Source organism: Lutra lutra, chromosome 2 (genome assembly GCF_902655055.1).
Source record: "Lutra lutra chromosome 2, mLutLut1.2, whole genome shotgun sequence".
NCBI classification, from domain to species: domain Eukaryota; kingdom Metazoa; phylum Chordata; class Mammalia; order Carnivora; family Mustelidae; genus Lutra; species Lutra lutra.
The window spans coordinates 150,266,663-150,284,791 of record NC_062279.1 but is presented as its reverse complement, the minus strand read 5'-3'; the positions used below and the strand labels follow the sequence as shown (position 1 = coordinate 150,284,791).

The 18,129-nt window shown below is 38.1% G+C and overlaps 1 long non-coding RNA gene across 1 annotated transcript; it reads left to right on the top strand.

The window, feature by feature from the left end:
- The first annotated feature begins 179 nt into the window (after positions 1 to 179).
- On the top strand, positions 180 to 13,771 carry LOC125094322 (uncharacterized). The gene is made up of 3 exons (XR_007125455.1): positions 180 to 295; positions 9,976 to 10,024; positions 13,707 to 13,771. It is a non-coding gene; the product is annotated as an uncharacterized LOC125094322 (long non-coding RNA).
- The last annotated feature ends 4,358 nt before the right edge of the window (positions 13,772 to 18,129 follow it).

Sequence of the window (18,129 nt, the reverse complement as noted above, 5' to 3'; positions counted from 1 at the left end):
TAAACTTTATCAATTCATTGCTCAATGGTTATAGACTATGACCAGGTAAGGGCCCATGTGTATAAATCTTTTGGCATGATAAAAGAGCAAGGCTGGCAGGGCCAAGTGCTGATTCTCTAAGTAAGTAACTTATTAAATCCAGTGATTGTTCTCTTAGCAAACCTTGTCTTTCAGAGGCTCTTAGGTAGTGAATATTCCATGAGGCCCACTTCAGGCTGAGTGTTTCCCAGTCTGCTCTCTTACAACTGTGCATAAATAACCCTGTGATGTGAAATATCACCACTTTATGATACAGGTAAGAAAATGAGGCTCAGAGAGATGAGTTAATTTGGTCAAAGCTATCTGTCCATGGAGAGCCAGAGCTGCCATCCAGATTCAGGGCTCTTTGGCTTCTGAGTCATCATCTTCCCTCTCCATATCTCTGGAAGCCAGGGCAAGACTTGAGAGCAGGGCTTTTTCAAGACTTGAGAAAGAAATATGCAGGTGAATGGAACAGTCATGACATATCTGAGTGGTTGATGTTCAGATTCTTGGTGAGTGGAGGACCAGTCTGAGACAACTCTCTGTTCAAATGTTGTTTTCTTTTAAAAAGTGCAATTTCACTGTGAGGTTTGGAAGGGCCTTCCTCAGAAAGAGAGCCCAATTACAGGGGCGCCACATTCAAAATTCAAGAATGCCTGATTTGTGCTTTTTTAAACAGTAAAAAGGGCTCTGAAACATATTAAATTTTTATGAGGTGTGTTGCTGACTAAAATTTTTTTGAGCAAATAATCATACAAAAAGAGTAGACCACATACTTAAAATTAAAACCTCCAAATAAGAAAAATATTTATTAAATAAACTTACACCAAGCCACAGTGGCCTTTTGCATGGGCTTTCTCCTTGAAATATTAGGCCATTTCAATTCTTGGAATAATCTTAATCAATAGATCGATGGGTCATTATTTGAGAATGGCTTGGTCTGTGAGGTATGACCTGTCATATAGAGAATCCTGGGCTAAGAGTGAGAAGGCCTGGTGAGTTAGTCTCATCCCTAACTGTGTGGTTTTGGGAAGTCACAAGGCTCTTTGGGATACAGTGTCACCACCTTTAAAACAGAGATAGTGGTATATCCCTTCATTGATTCTTAAGGTGATTGTGAAAATCAAAGGACTAATGGTTGTGAAAGCACTTTGAGGTGTAATAGAAGTGTGAAACATTTATGATATTAACAATACTAGTTATTCCACCAATGTTAATAAGTAGATTTATTTGCAATGGCCAAGAGAAAGAGACTTTCATCCTAGAACTCTTTTCTTTTCTTTTTTTTTTTTTTATTTTATAAACATATATTTTTATCCCCAGGGGTACAGGTCTGAGAATCGCCAGGTTTACACACTTCACAGCACTCACCATAGCACTTACCCTCCCCAATTAGAACTCTTTTCTTTTGTCCTTTCTGTGTACCTCATTCCTGAGAAATTTTTATTTTAAAGATTTATTTATGAGAGAGAGAGAAAGAGCAAGCAGGGGGAGGGGCAGAAGGAGAGAGAATCCTGAAGCAGACTCCCCGCTGAATGCCCCAGGGGGGGTTGAAGCAGACACGGGGCTCTATCCCAGGATCTTGAGATCATGACTTGAGCTGAAATCAAGAATTCACCACTTAACTGACTGAGCCACCCTGAAGCCCTCTTCACACCCCCTGAGAACTTTAAGTCTTTCATCCTGGAATAATCATATTTATAATTTTTAAGACCTTTGCCGCAAATATTATGTACTCCCTTGGGCCTACCTATTCACGAGATTTAAAAAAATTCTTCTTACCTTCAGTTCCTTTCTCTTCCAGGCCATCCTGTTATCTTCATGTCAGTCACCAGAGCAAAAATATTCCATGACACTCCACTGACCATCAAGAACAATACTCTGACTATAGGAACATCCAATTTGGCTTAGCTTTCCATTCAGTCCAACTTGGCTTCAGCTAGATGAACATCTTCTTTATCTGCTGAATAGTCATTATATTTCCCCACTTTCTATTCTTTGCATTTGCTGCCCCTCTTCCTGGCAATGCTCTTCCTTCTCCCAAATGTCTGGCTCAGGATGCAAAACAGCCCGAGGCTGCGTCTTTGATATACAGGAATACCCCCTCATCCACAGGGGATGTGTTCCAAGACTTCCCGTGGATGCCTGAAACTATGGATAGTACTGAACCCTGTACATACCATATTTTTTCCTATACATACATATCTATGATAAAGTTTAATTTATAAGCTAGGCACAGTAGCAGATTAATAAAAATAAACTACAGCATTTGTAACAATATACCATATTAAAAGTTATGTGAATGTGGTCTCTCTCTCCCTCTCAAGATATCTTATTGTCCTATACTCACCCTTCTTCTTGTGACGAGGTGAGACGATGAAAGGTCCACAGGATGAGATGAGGGAGGTGAATGATGTAGGTATTGTGATGTAGTGTTAAGCTACTACTGACCTTCTGACCATTTGTCTGGAGGACGATCATCTGCCTATGGGTCACAGGTGACCATTAGTTAACAAACTATAGAAAGTGATATCAAGGATAAGCAGGGCCACTGCACTTCTTTCAGTTCTTTCATACTCTTGTCACCTCTGACCTGATGCATTTTCTCAGTTGGAGCTCATTTATCTAGTCCGTTGAGAGGCTGGGCAATCAGACTCTTCCTCAATATTTCCCCAAATTTATCATTTATGGTGGTGTCTTTCAAGCATTTGACACAACTCACAGTAAGAAATATATTTTACACGGAGGCCCAACATATACACACAAGCATGTGTGTGCATGCAAAATAAAAATTTCAAAAAACAATAATTATCCTTGTCGACATAATGCCCTCTCATGTTTTATTCTATTCTGGTCTCTCATTAAAAAAATCTAGTTGCCGGAGCACCTGGATGGTTCATTCGGTTTAAGTGTCTGCCTTGGGCTCAGGTCATGATCTCAAGGTCCTGGGATCCAGACCCACGTTGGTGGTGGGGGCAGGGGGAGGTGAGTATCTGCTCAGCAGGGAACTTGCTTTTCCATCTCCCTCTGGGCTCCTTCTCTCCCTCTCTCTCTCTCGCAAATAAATAAAATCTTCAAAAAATGTTTAAAAAATAAAAAAATCTAGTTGCAACTTAATATGTTGTTTTCACATTCTGCTAATGGATCCCAACCTGTAGTTTGAAGGATATTGGTTTATAGTTATTAATGTTATGTACAGAATCCTTTGGGGACTGGCTCTTGCTATTTTGAGCTAAACTTTCAGAACTCAAACAAAGTTTTGATACTGCACTTTTAAGCCTTGGCATCAGGAAAGACCATTTTCTATGTTATGAATTAATAAAAAAAATTGGTTAGGATCTTTGTTCACTATTGGTCACCTTCTGTGCTATTAGATGTCACTTATTCAGAAAAGTGAAGTCTCAGTTACATTGCCAGAATTTCATCTTGTCACATACTCATCATTGGTGTTGGAATTTGATGACGTTCAGCAAATAACATCTTTCTTCTCTGAGCAAACTGTAAACTGACTGAGGAATGGAAGCGAAAATCAGGAAAGATATCTTACCATCTTCATTTCTCATAGAGTGGTTGAGAACACAGTTGGTGTGTCAGCCAAATGAACTTGCTAACGTGACTGCTCTGAATGAAACTTACTCTCTTAGGCATGGGCAGCACAGGCAACTCCCAGCCTTGACTGTTCCCCCCAACTAGGTTCTTGTACCAGTAAAATCTGATATATATGTGTGTGTATATATATCAGATTTATATATATTATATTATATATAATTATATATTTATTATATATATGATACTTATATATTATATATAAATATATATTTAATATGATATATATATTTAAATATTTTATTTATTTATTTGACAGACAGCAAGAGAGGGAACACAAGCAGGGGGAGTGGCAGAGGGAGAAGCAGGCTTCCCACAGGGCAGGGGGCCCTATGTGGAGCTCCATGCCAGGACCCTGGTATCATGACCTGAGCTGAAGGCAGCTATTTAATGGCTGAACCACCCAGGCATCCCCAAAATCAGTTATTTTTTATTGTCCGAATTAACCAACCCAAGAGTTCTTCTACCACTGAGCTTCCTTTGTGTGAGATGATAAAATTATTTTTCACTTAAGCAAGTAGAATTGAAGTTTCCTGTTACTTGTAGCCCAAAATATCATAATAGGACATATTTACTTAGGTCTGAGAAGCCAGCATGGGCAACTTTTGGGTATTACTTACTGTTTTCTTGAATGGGAAATAAAGGGACATTTTTCTTGATTAACCCAGTATAATGTATGCCTGCCTCTATGAGTTCTGAGTGATTTACTCACTGCCTTATTTAAAAAAATATATATTTTTAAATATATATGTATATATATAAATATATATATTTATATATATAAAATATAAAAATATATATGTATATATATACACATATAAAAATATATATGTGTGTGTATATATATATATACATATATAAAAATATATATGTGTGTGTGTATATATGTATATATTTAGGGGCCATAGTGGAGAGAAGGTAATCTCCCTTGATCTTTGGACAAGAATTCCCCTAAAACTACTATGAGGATAATTGTCTTAGAAAATACCTTCTATTGAAGGGCATCTTGGCTCTTTCCACAGTTTAGCTATTGTGGACATTGCTGCTATGAACACTGGGATACATATAGCCCTTCTTTTCATTACATCTGTATCTTTGAGGTAAATACCCAGTAGTACAATTGCTGGTTCATAGTGAAATAAGTCAAGCAGAGAACCAATTATCAAATGGTTTCACTTACTGTGGAACATAAGGAAAAACACGGAGGACATTAGGAAAAGGAAAAGAAAGGTGAATTAGAGGAAATCAGAGGGGGAGATGAACCATGAGAGACTGTGGACTCCGAGAAAAAAAATAAAAACTGAGGGTTTTAGAGGTTGGGGGGTGGGGTGATGAGTGAACCTGGTTGTGGGTGTTAAGGAGGGCATGTATTGCATGGAGCACTAGGTGTTGTACATAAATAATGATTCTTGGAACACTGCATCAAAAACTAATGATGTATTTAGTGGTGACTAACATAACACAATAAAAAAAAAAAAGAAAATACCTTCTTTTGACTCTCACCGCCTATATTAGAGCTTCACAACTTTCTTTTCTCTTCATGGACAAATTTCAAAAGAGTTTTCTTCTTTTGCTTTCTTCATCTGTTCATCTCTTTTACTTTTCAACTCATTTATCAAGTGAGTGTCATCAATATTTTTCTGATTTTGAGGCTCTTTCAAAGTCTCATGTTGCTTAACTGCTCCCTGCCTTTAGGTACAATTATCAGTCTGTTCTTTGTCATCTCTGGTTTCTGCTCCACTGCGCCAACCTGCTCTTCCATTTACCTCTTGGGATTCCTTCTCAAATTCTTTTATGGTTCCTTCTTTCCTGCTGCATGTTAATTGTTGGTAATCCCTTGTCTTTCTCATCCCATTTAATCCATTCTTCCTTGGTAATCACCTCTAATTCCTGAAATTCTATAGGCTGATGACTCTTAAGTCTACATCTATGATCAAGATCTCAATAAATTTTCATTAAATCAAGAGAATAGAGAGAGTCAATTATCATATGGTTTCACTTATTTGTGGAGCATAACAAATAGCATGGAGGACAGGGGAGATGGAGAGGAGAAGGGAGTTGAGGGAAATTGGAAGGGGAGGTGAACCATGAGAGACTATGGACTCTGAAAAACGATCTGAGAATTTTGAAGGGGTGGGGGGTGGGAGGTTGGGGGCACCAGGTGGTGGGTATTGTAGAGGGCACAGATTGCATGGAGCACTGGGTGTGGTGCAAAAATAATGAATACTGTTATGCTGAAAAAATAAAAAAATTAAAAAAAAAGAATATTAAAAAAAATCAAGAGAATAAATGAAATAATCTCTTCTAAATCAAGAATCACACATTAAGGTGCCTGGATTTTCACTTTGATGTCTCATAGGAACTTAGATACAACATGTCTCAACATTTTTTCCTTTCCATCTCCTGCTTGTATGCCCATACTCCCTGGCTTTGTCAGTTAATTTGCATACAGCTAGGAATTATCCTGAACTCTTCGCCTCACCTTTCATTTACTCCTTTACCACCCTCTGTCAAACTCTAGCTCTTAAATATCAACCAAGTTTTCTCCCCCTTACCAGATCAGTTGCCACTCTCCTACTTCAGAGTCTTATCATCTCTTGCCTTGAATATACCAGTGACTTCTCAACTGAGCTCCAAGCCTCTAATATTTTCCGTTTGATTTTCCTACAGTCAAGGTGTTAATTTGCACATAGTATTATGTCAATATAGTATAAGTTCTTTTTAAATTTTATTTATTTTATTTTTTTAAAGATTTTTTTAAAAATTTATTTATTTGTTAGAGAGAGAGAGAGCGAGCGCACAGGCAGACAGAGTGGTAGGCAGAGGCAGAGGGAGAAGCAGGCTCCCTGCCGAGCAAGGAGTCCGATGTGGGACTCGATCCCAGGATGCGGGATCATGACCCGAGCCGAACGAAGGCAGTCGCCAACCAACTGAGCCACCCAGGCTTCCCAATATAGTATAAGTTCTATACATAGAATAAAAGTACTCTTAATATGAATCTAGAAAATTTCTTTTTAGGTCTATTCATAGGAAGTTAAAATGTTTTTACTGTAAAAAGAATCTTCTTTTATTATATCTTATAATTTTTTATTGTATATATATATAAGGAAAACTATTTTAAAATACATCTTTGTAGAGGCGCTTGGGTGGCACAGTGGGTTAAAGCCTCTGCCTTCAGCTCAGGTTATGATCTCAGCATCCTGGGATCGAGCCCCACATCGGGCTCTCTTCTCGGCCGGGAGCCTGCTTCCTCCTCTCTCTCTCTCTGGCTGCCTCTCTGCCTACTTGTGATCTCTGTCAAATAAATAAATAAATAAATATAAAATCTTAAAAAAATTAAAGCACATATTTGTAGCCACATTACTGAACTATCTTATTATCTCAAAAGTTTCTCATTCATTTTTTACAATTTTTATTTTTTAAAGAACATCTTTTTGAAGTGTAGTTGATGTACAATGTTTTATTAATTCAGGTGTATCACATAGTGATTTGACAAATTTATACATTTCTCAGTGCTCACCTGGTAAGTAGTCTCCATCTGCCACTACACAACATTATTACAGTATTATTGACTATATTCCCTATGCTATACTTTCCATCTTCATGACTTATTTATAATTGAAAGTTTATAACTTTAAAAATATATATTTATTTATTTATTTTAAAGAGAGAATGAGAGAGAGAGAGAGAGCAAGGGGGGTGGGGGTAGAGGGAGAGGGAGAGAGAATCTCCAGCAGATACCCCACTGAGCATGAAGTCCAATTCAGGGCTCATCCTTAGGACCTGAGCTGAAATCAAGAGTTAGATGCTTAATGAACTGAGACATCAAACTGTTCTGGAAGTTTATACCTTTTAATTTCGTTTGCCTATTTTGCCCATTTCCGAACCCATTTAATATTTTTTGTGCATGTTTTCTAAGTGTGCAACGATATACTCTCCAAATAAATAAAGCTTTTCACTTATAAGACACTTATAAAGCATACAAGACCTGTCTAAGTCTTTTTCCTTTATTATGTCTTACTGTATTATCCAGAAATTACGCAAGTGTGGTGACCAGAGAGCAAGCTGACAGGGTCCTTGCAATCGTAGGGCCAGGACAGAGACCAGCCCTACCCATCATGGTTCAGCTCTAAAACACTGCCATAACCTCAGCTTGCAGAAGCATGCAAACCACATAGGAGGGAGAGGGCCTAGAAAAGGGTAACAGGGCTGAATGAGAAAACTTATTTACAGGTAGTTTGTTATGTTGATTGTTCTATTGAATTGCAATTGCAATGATTAAGGTGACTGCCCTGGGATTGTATTGTGCTTGAATCATATAAAAGAGCTGTAACCCAATAAGCAGCATTGGCTGCCACCTTTGACCTACCTTCAGGATCCCATCCTTTGTGTCTCTTTTCCTTCTCATTCCCACCCCAGAACTCAGGTTTCTCAGTACAGTCAAGGCTGGTTCTTTGGAATACAAGAATAGTAAGTAATGTACAGGGCACCTTGTTTTTCTTGTCTCATCTTTGACTTTCATACAAATTTATCTCATATGCTACACTTAGGGATCCTTCTGTCAATTAATTTCAAGATCAATATCCTTTGTCATGTTAAAAACTAGTCTTCACTTTTACTAAGATTCAAAATAAACAAGAACAGATTTTGAATTTTTTACATTGTTTAAGAATTTGTTAAAATGAATACAGAGTTGTATTCTGTAATTCATTGATGTGATGAGTTATATTAATAACATCCTGTTAGGAATAATGTGTGGATCTCAATAATATTATGGCTGTGAGTCTGAGGAACTAGGGATACCTGAGTCCTATCTCAAGTTCCTGTTACTCCTCCTAATGAAGTTCCTGAAGAGGAAATATGCACAAGGAATAACTACAAATAAGATCATAATCTAATTTAAAGAACTCTGGAAAGCAAGGCTGGGCCACATAAAATACCAATGTTTCTTAAGCTAGGTAGGATTCAGACAAAAGTAGGCAAAGACAACTATTACTTCTATTTCAGTATACTTAAACCCAATCCAAGTCTCAGATCTTTACACTCTGGTTCCTTGAAAAAAAATTAAATAAAATAGAGAGGATGGCTGGTCTTGGAGAAAATCCCAAGTTAGCTCACAACATCAGCTGCATGGATAGAAAGGAATAAGATAGAAGTCAAATATGAAAGATTCCCTAATATTAAGACAGCTTTACTTTCAGTGACTCAGTTGGTTAAGAATCTGCCATGGGCTCAGGTCATGATCCCAGGGTCCTGGTATTGAGTCCCACATCAGGCTCCCTGCTCTGGGGGGAGCCTGCTTCTCCAGCTGCCTGCCACTCCCCCTGCTTGTGCTTACTCTCTTTCTCTGTCAAATAAATAAAAATCTTAAAAAAAAAAAAAAGACAGACTTACTTTCTAGAATAAACCCATTAACAAATCCTTTGGTTCTCCCAAAATACATCCATGGTCTGATATAGTCTCACCACCTCCACTTGTATTCCATGGTCCTGACCACCATGAACTGCTGGATTATAAAAACAGTCTCCAAAGTTTTCAGAGTTTGCTTTTCCCTAAAATACATTCTCCGTGTTTGAGAGTAATTCTTTTAAATTAAAATATAAAGCAGAATATACCACTTCTCTCTTCAAAACTCTCTCATGGCCCCTATCTTATTTGCAGCAAAACCAAGAAGTCCTTCCAATGGTTTACAAGTCCCTGCCTAAGCTGTCCCCTGCTGCCTTTACTTCTCTGATTTCTCTTCCTACTGTTCTCTCCTGGAACTCCACAGGCACATCAAGTCTCTTGATGTGCCTCAAACCCTTCAGGTACACTTTGCCACCGATCATTCTTGTCTCATCCTTGGGGAGTTTCCTCACATGCATGCGCTGATCAGTACTTGATGAGTGGGCCTTTTGAAAATCCCCAGACTTTTCTCTCTGAATGGCTCTGTCCTCTCTCTGGTACACTTTCCTAAAAAGTCTAGCTTCCTTGGTCTCCCCAGACTCAGTTCCATCTTCTCAAATCAGGAAATACGTTGGGCTTGGTCTGTGCTGCTCCTCCCTGCACTCCAGCCTGGAAAATCTCTCTAGGTAGCATGCTTGCTTTGTTTGTTTCTTGCCCCTGTCATTCACTTGATATCTGATGACTTGGAAACAATTGTTTTATATGTTTTATCCAGATTTACAGTTGTTTTAAATGGAAGGGTTAATTTTGTTCCTGTTACTCGATCCTGGCATGAAACAGAACCTCTTAGCTCTTCTTAATTCCCTTTCCTACCTTGGTTTTCCTTCATGGCACTTAGTAACATCTGACACAGTCTTTATGTTATTTATTTATTTATTCATTGTCTGTTTTTCTCCCCATTAGGATAATGCTACAAGAGATCTTTCACTGATGTATCTTTGAGCTTGACATTGTAAGTACTCAACAGTTATTTATTAAACAAATGAATGAAAAAAGTGGCAGCATCAGGAAGAATTTTGCAGGACCATTGGGCTGTGGTTCTACTTCTACAAGAAATCCTCAATGTCAGCAGGGCCTGTGTGGGCTGGACACTCTGTTAGTTGCAAGAGTTTATCACCTCCTCAGTCAACACCCCTCTTTGTGGAACACTTTCTCATTCCTCTTGCTCTCTACCTTAAAGGGCTTTGTTTACACAACACTCCTTAACTGGATCACAAGACTGAGAAGCATGGGTAGAGGGTTTTAAGTTTCTTTTTAAAATATAATCATTTTACAACCAGGCATGTATGTGTTTCTTCTCTACACCAAGCACTAAGCAGCTGCTACTTAATCCTCATCTCTTTCTTTTTATAAAACATGAATGTTAAAGGTCTTTTTAGCTCATAAGGGTGGAAGTTCAGGTGGGAATGAATCCAAGGGAAACTTTGGACTCCCTCAGCAGGGGTGGGTCAGCTAAATAACAGCGCCTTTTCCCACAGACTTCCCCTTGTCACAGCTCCTTGAAAGGATTTCCCATCTGTCAGCTGGTATGCTCAGCAGTTACTCACTTTAGGAACCTAAGTTAAGTGTGCGCATGTGTAAACATGTGTGTGTGTTCCCTGGAATGTATGGAAGTCTGGGAGACATTTTTCTCGATTTTAATTTCTATCTGGGTTTCATTTGGTCTGAGGGCTTCTGCATAGAGTCTTTTTCCTCTCCTGTCTTATTGGCTCCTTGCCATTCTTAAGGTCTCAGTTCAAATAGTTTTTTTTTTTTTTAAGAGAGAACTATTCTTCCTAAACCAATTGATGAAGGTTTCTTTAGTTACCTTTATCCCATTTAATCTCTTCATTGAAATTATAGCATTTTGTAATCATCCAGTTATTTTAAAATTACTTTACTTGATCATAGTTTCTTTCTCTGATGTGACATCTGTAGGGAGAAGAACTTTGCCTGTCTTGTTCACTTCCTTTTACCCTGTGCCTTACATGGTACCTGACACATAGTAGGTATTTAGAAAATAAGTATTGAGTGAATGAATGAATGAATTCATTAGGAGAACAAGGGGAAAGAATACTAATGAGAGTGCAGAATTTATATGGAATTTCATATTTATGTAGGGCTAGGGTAGGAACTGTAAGGGTAAAAAGGAGATTTAGGGCCATATTAAGAGGGCATTGTATACCTTGCCATGATAACAATTGGACTTTATCCTGAAGGTGATGTGGGTCTATGAAAGGGCTTAAGCAAGGTCACATTTATATTTTTAAATGATCAATCTAGCTCTGGGGTGGTGAAAAGGTTAGAATAAAATATGCTATAAACTGGCCAATTTGGTTACTACTGGAATAATCTGGAGGAGAGATGATAAAATCCCTAAGTAAGGAATATTTGCAAGACTTGAGGTCTGACATATATATATATATATATATATATATATATATATATATATATATATATAATTTTTTTTAAAAGATTTTATTTATTCATTTGACAGACAGAGATCACAAGCAGGCAGAGAGGCAGGCAGAGAGAGGAAGGGAAGCAGGCTCCCCGCCGAGCAGAGAGCCCAATGTGGGGCTCGATCCCAGGACCCTGGGATCATGACCAGAGCCGAAGGCAGAGGCTTTAACCCACTGAGCCACCCAGGCGCCAACCCCCAAATTTTTTTGATTGAAAGTGGGAAATGAGGAAACTGGAATGTAAAGGAACAGAAACAGAACTTCCAGAAATGAAAGTGGGCCAAACAGAGCAAAGAAACGTTGATATAAAATGAATCTGGATTGGACCTCAGTGAAAATGATGGAAAAACAAAACAAAACAAAAAAAACAACCTTTGAAGATCCTTTCCCCCATAAAAACAATAAGAACATTGGCAAAATTGCCAGAATTAACTCTCTCAAAATGGTGGAAATTAACCAAAGGCTCGAAGCAATCTGTGGAGCATCATTTATTCAAGGAAAAAAAATAGCTAAATCTTCATATGAAAAGTTGGTATGAACAGTGGAGTTTTAATTTTCCCCATTCTCATCCCTTTATTTCTAGCTCTATGGTAACCTTGAACCAACAGCCTGTAATCCAGTGAAAGCTAGCAGCCTGCCATCCACTAGAGGGAGCAGAGCAGGGTTGGAACTCTTTGAAAGCCCTATTTTCAGAGAATTGTTATTATTTGTTCTGCCATATGGATTCCTAGAAGAGCCCATTTTCAGTACTATTCTTATTTACCTGATTTAGAGCTCACCTAGTGTGAAAAATCTTTCCCTTGGGGGCACCTGTTGAATACCATGAAGGACAATTGCTTAAGATCATGGCTGCCCAAGATAGTGGATAACAATTGGGCCAAATAATAGGCTACCCAAAATTCTTAAAAGGAAAAGCTCAAAGATGATAGTTCCATTCATAGCCTTGAAGAGCTTTAACATATTTTTGAGAATCTAGAAACCTATGTATGTGCTTCGGCCTCTGTGAATGCTCAGAAAAGACCTGGGAATGCTTTCAGTTCTCATTTGTGACTGACTTTGAGGCTCTTCTCAAGAACTAAAGGCTAAAGCAGAGCTGTTAAAGACCTTAAATCCCTAACTGAGTGTTGGTGGAATGGTCAGTATGCACACAGAACACCTTTACAAAGACTGTAAGACTTACTGACTCCAGGAATTTAAGGAAATCTCTGCTTATTATTAGTTGACTACTAAGCTAACAAAGCAGAGACAACAGTATTGACCCATATCAAAGAATGAAGAACATACTGAATTATTTCAGTAAAGTCATTAAACCATCAAAAACAATGACAATAAACAGCACCAACAACAACCCCTGGTTGGAGAGTGGGGAAAAAATTTGATTTCCAGAATTACCATATAGTTTTGAATGTTCAGCTTTGGCAAAAATTTATGAGATATGCAAAGAAAGAAGGAAGTATGGCCTTTACACAGGAATAAACAAAGTCACTAGAAACTGAGGAAGCGTGATGTTAGACTTACAAGGCAAAGACTTTAAATCAACTATTTTAAATGTGTGCAAAGAGCTAAGGAAAGCATGCCTAAAGAACTAAAAGAAAGTGTAATAATGATGTCTCACTCAATGCGTAATATCAATAAAGAGATAAAAATTATAAAAAAGAGCCAGATAGAAATTCTGGAGTTGAAAAATGTAATAACTGAAATGAAGAATTCACTGTAGGCTACCAACATGTGAGTAGGCAAGCAGAAAAAAAAACAAAAAACTAGCAAGCCTGAATGTAAGTAATTGAAATTATTTTGTCTGAGGAAAAGAAAGAAAAACAGAATGAAGAAAAATGAACAGAGCTCTACATCTGAAACTAGAGACCTGTGGACATAATCAAGAATACCAACATACACAATAATAAGAATCTGCAAAAGTGGGGGTGGGTGGGGGATGGGCAACAGGAAAAGAGAGGTAGAAAATGTATTTGAAGAAATAATGGTTGAAAACTTCCAATATAATGAAAAACTATGTGTAATAAGCTTACTGAACTCCAAAGAGGCTAAATTAGAAGATATACACACTTTTATACATTACCATCAAAAAGATTCTTAAAAGGAGCAAGAGAGCTGTGATCACTCATGTACTAAGGACCCTTAATAAGTCATGTACTAAGGACCCTTAATTAAGATTAACTGTTGATTTCCCATCAGAAATCATGGAGTCCAGAAGGCAGTGGATTACCATATTCAAGGTGCTGGAAGAAGATAATATCAACCAAGAATTCTTTATTCCACACAGCTATACTTCAAAAGGTGAAATTTAGGGGCACCTGGGTGGCTCAGTGGGTTAAGCTGCTGCCTTCGGCTCAGGTCATGATCTCAGAGTCCTGGAATCGAGCCCCGCATTGGGCTCTCTGCTCGGCAGGGAGCCTGCTTCCTCCTCTCTCTCTGCCTGCCTCTCTGCCTACTTGTGATCTCTCTGTCAAATAAATAAATAAAAATCTTTAAAAAAAAAGGTGAAATTTAAACATTCCAAGATAAATAAAACTTGAGAAAAATTTTTACTAGCTGATCTGCCTTTAAAAATACTAAAGGGATCATTCAGGCTAAAATAAATGAAAGGACACCTGAGAGTAACTTGAATCTGCACAAGAAAACAGAAAATCAGTAAAGGTAACTACATAGGTAAATATAAAACAGTATAAATGTATTTTTTCCCTCTTGCCTGACTTAAAAGACAGCTGCATACAGAAATAATTACAAATTTGTATTGGTGGACATACAATGTAAGAAGATATAATTTGTATGAAATAACAACATAAAGGAGCAGAGTTTTATTCACTATTGAAATTAAGTTGGTATTAATCTGTGCTAGGTTGGTATAAATTAAAATATATATTGTAATTCCCTGACAACCACTAAGAAAATGGATGAAAAAAAAGTGAAAGAAACAAGAAAATTAAAAATACCTCTTTAACACAAATGAATGTCATGATTTAAGGGTAGAAAAAGAAAAAAAAAAACGAAGTTAAACATACAGAAAACAAATAGCAAAATAGCAGACACAAATCCTACCTTATAAGTAATTACACTAAATACAGATGTATTAAGCACTCCAATTAAAAGGCAGAGATGAGCAGAATAGATTTTTAAAAATCATCCAACCATATGCTGTCTATAAAAGACACATTTACAAATTGTAGAAAGACCTCAGATGTCCATTGACAGATGAATGGATAAAGAAGATGTAGTGTATATATACAATGGAATATTACTTAGCCATTAAAAAAGATGAAATCATACTATTTGTAGTAATGTGGATGGAACTGGAGGGTATTATGCTAAGTGAAATAAGTCAGTCAGAGAAAAGCAATTATCATATGGTTTCACTCATATGTGGAATTTAAGAAACAAAACAGGACCATAGGAGAAGGGAGGGGAAAATAAAATAAGACAAAATTCAGAGAGGGAGACAAACGATAAGAGACTCTTAACTATAGAGAACAAACTGAGGGTTGCTGGAGTGTAGGGGGTGAGGGAGTGGGATAACTGGGTGATGGGTATTAAGGAGGACACATGATATAATGAACACTGGGTGTTATATGCAATTGATGAATAACTGAACTCTACATCTGAAACTAGTGATATACTGTATGTTAATTAATTGAATTTAAATAAGATAAAAAAAGAGACACACTTAAATTCAACAAACATGTTGAAAGTAAAAGAATTGAGAAATTCATATTATGCAAACAGTAACAAAAAGTGAGCTGAGTGGCTCTACTAATGCTGGATAAAATAAAGTAAAACAAAAATACCCAAAAAACTGTTACAGGAGACAAACAAGGGTATTTTATATTGGTGAAATGATCAATTTACCAAAAAGATACAACTATAAACACATAATTAAAGTAAACCTAACTTTAGAGCTCCATACATGCCTCACTTTGAATAATAAATGGAACAACTAGGAAGCAGAGCAACAAGGAAACGGAAGATTTTACCAACACTATAAGTCAACTAGACCTAAAAGATATCTACAGAACATTCTACCCAACAACAGCAGAATAAAAATAAAATTCAAGTATGGAATTGGGTAGAAGAGGTATAAAGAGTATAAAGAGGTAGGATTGGGAAGAATAAGAGAATGCAACTACAAACCCAGGGTGCGCTTAAGGGCATATGAAAAAGACAAAGTGGATTTACATGTTTGTGTCCCAAACCTTAGAGACACTCAGCTGAGATTTCTGACATGAATTTTTTTTCATCAGTACCTAACTCCTACTCAGTCACTCAAAGTCATGATCTCTCTTTCCCCTTCACAGGTAAACCTTGGGTTTGATACATTGTACTGTCATCTCTGGACTTGCCAAGAGATGAGCTGGCCAAAGTGCTGAGACTTTGGAAGACGGATGACAAATTGTTTAGAGATAGCAGAGATCAAAGAAGGTGATAGGTCATAGCAGAGATATATGAGACTATATGTCATTCTAAAAAGGATGACACTTGACAGTCAAGGAAGAGTGCCTTGGCAGAAATGCGGCTTCTATTTAAACATAGTTTCTTGCACTTCAACACAGGAGTACGACCCTGTCCATTACTCTAGGTTCCTGGTGCAATGATTAAATGCTCTACTTTGGCTGGAGCACCAGTGGAGCTAATCCTGCCACTTAATGTGTGTAATACTGCATAGCTCAACCAGTTTAAACCTTAGCATTTTTATTTGCAAGGTGGTAATGACAATAGTATCTTTCTCATAGGGCTATTATGAGACTCAAATGAAATAACGTTAAGTCTTTAGCTCAGTGCTTTCTGAGTCCTGAACTTGGTAGATTAAGTATTTTTCAAAGGGTCCAAATCTCATTAGCCTGGAGTCTAGAGTGCTGTCCAGGGAAATATCACTCTTTGAATTTAGGTAAATTATTTTCTGGAAAGTTATTGCACCAGATCAAGCTATATTAAAAAAGAAATCCCGACAGCTCCCCATGGTCTTACTCTTCTCTGGTAACGTAGTCCATGGAGCTGAGGCATGAAATAGTTAAGCAGGAAATACCCTTACCTGCTCCACTTAGGGTGAGTGTTTATTAATATTACACAGGAAATAACAAGTCACCCTGCTTCCAGCCAATGGAGCAAATCCATTTGTACATTGGAACTCCCCCTCCTCCACCTAACCTTTTTGTAAAAGTTATCAAATATAGAAATAGCCTTTTATTGCTAGAGCAAAGAAGCTTAGAGAAAAGCACAAGCTGAAGCTGAAAATGATGACCTTGTCTCAGGAAAGGAAGTGGCATTCACAAGGGAAAAGAGTTGTGGGGCCCTAAGAGGGTTATCATAGCCTGCAAGAAGACAAGTACCCAGAGCAGACCAGAACAGGGGGTCTTTCCTTACTCTTTGCAGCTCAGGACTTCTACTCAAGGAAGAACTAGAAGCTGTTTTTGTGTGACTACAAGCTTAGGTTATTTCTTTTCAGAGTGTGAGATCAGTGCTTTTGAATGAACCCTGTTGTTGTAAGGTGCTGAGTTAATCACCCACACTTGCCCACACACAGGTCTTACTCTGTAGAGATGCCTGAACTCTGTGAGCTGAACTGTCTATTGCAGTTAGGGTTCTGGTGCCCAGAGTGACCCAAACAGGGTGGAAAGTGGGTTTCAGAATGCTTCTTTAGCCAGTTCATTCACTTCTGGTTAGTAATAGCAGAGGGCTCATTCCCCGGTATACCTCCTGCTTCCTCCACTGTAAAGTGAGAAACTTGGATAGATGACTTTTTAAGGTACCCCTGTTTCTAAGATCCTCTGATTGTGTCACAATGCATAAATCCCCAACCTCCACCTGTAGTGAATCTGAGTAACAAGACTGTCCTGAGGGAGGGGAACGCTAACAGTTTCCTAGTGGCCTCGCACAGCCCAGCCACAGAGAGAAGGAGTAAGGAACAAAAGGTAGTAGGAGCAAGATCTCTGGTGATATATTAGGTGAGGGTTACTGACCATGGCCCACACTTTCAGCAGGGTTAGAACCTGCTAGATGTATTTTACCAGCCACGACTCATATATGTGAGAAGGAGCCTCCTATAGGGAACTTTTCCAAAGTCTAATAAAGCCATACTTTGCTCCCTCTGACCTTGGCCCAGGAACAGGTAAGTCCCACAATTTCTACCACCTTATAAACACTGAGATGGGCTATAAGAAAGGACTATAGAGGCTCTATTTTGAGGCTTAGATCAGCAAGTAGGCAGAAAAATGTCAAAACCACTAATTTAATTTTTTGGTGGCTTTAATGGGAGTATATAGGAAAAAAAAATTCTGCCTCACACTGCAAATATTGCTTCAGTTCCTTCATCTACTGTACCCCAAAGTTAAGAAATGGCCGGATGAATATGCAGTGCTACTATCAGATATAGGTAGGGGGTGGAAATGAGGAAAAGAAAGTATTGGTGAACTTGGGTTAGGAACATCTTGGCCTTTCTTTTTCTCTCTTTTTCCCCCCTTGTCTCCCCTTGCCTTCCCTTGCCTCCCCTCCCCTCTCCTCTTCTTTCCTTCCTTCCCATTCCTTCCTTCCCTCCCTTTCCCTCCCCCCTTCCCTCCCCCTCATCTCCCCTCCCCTTTCCTTCCCTTCCCATCCTTTCTTTTCCCTC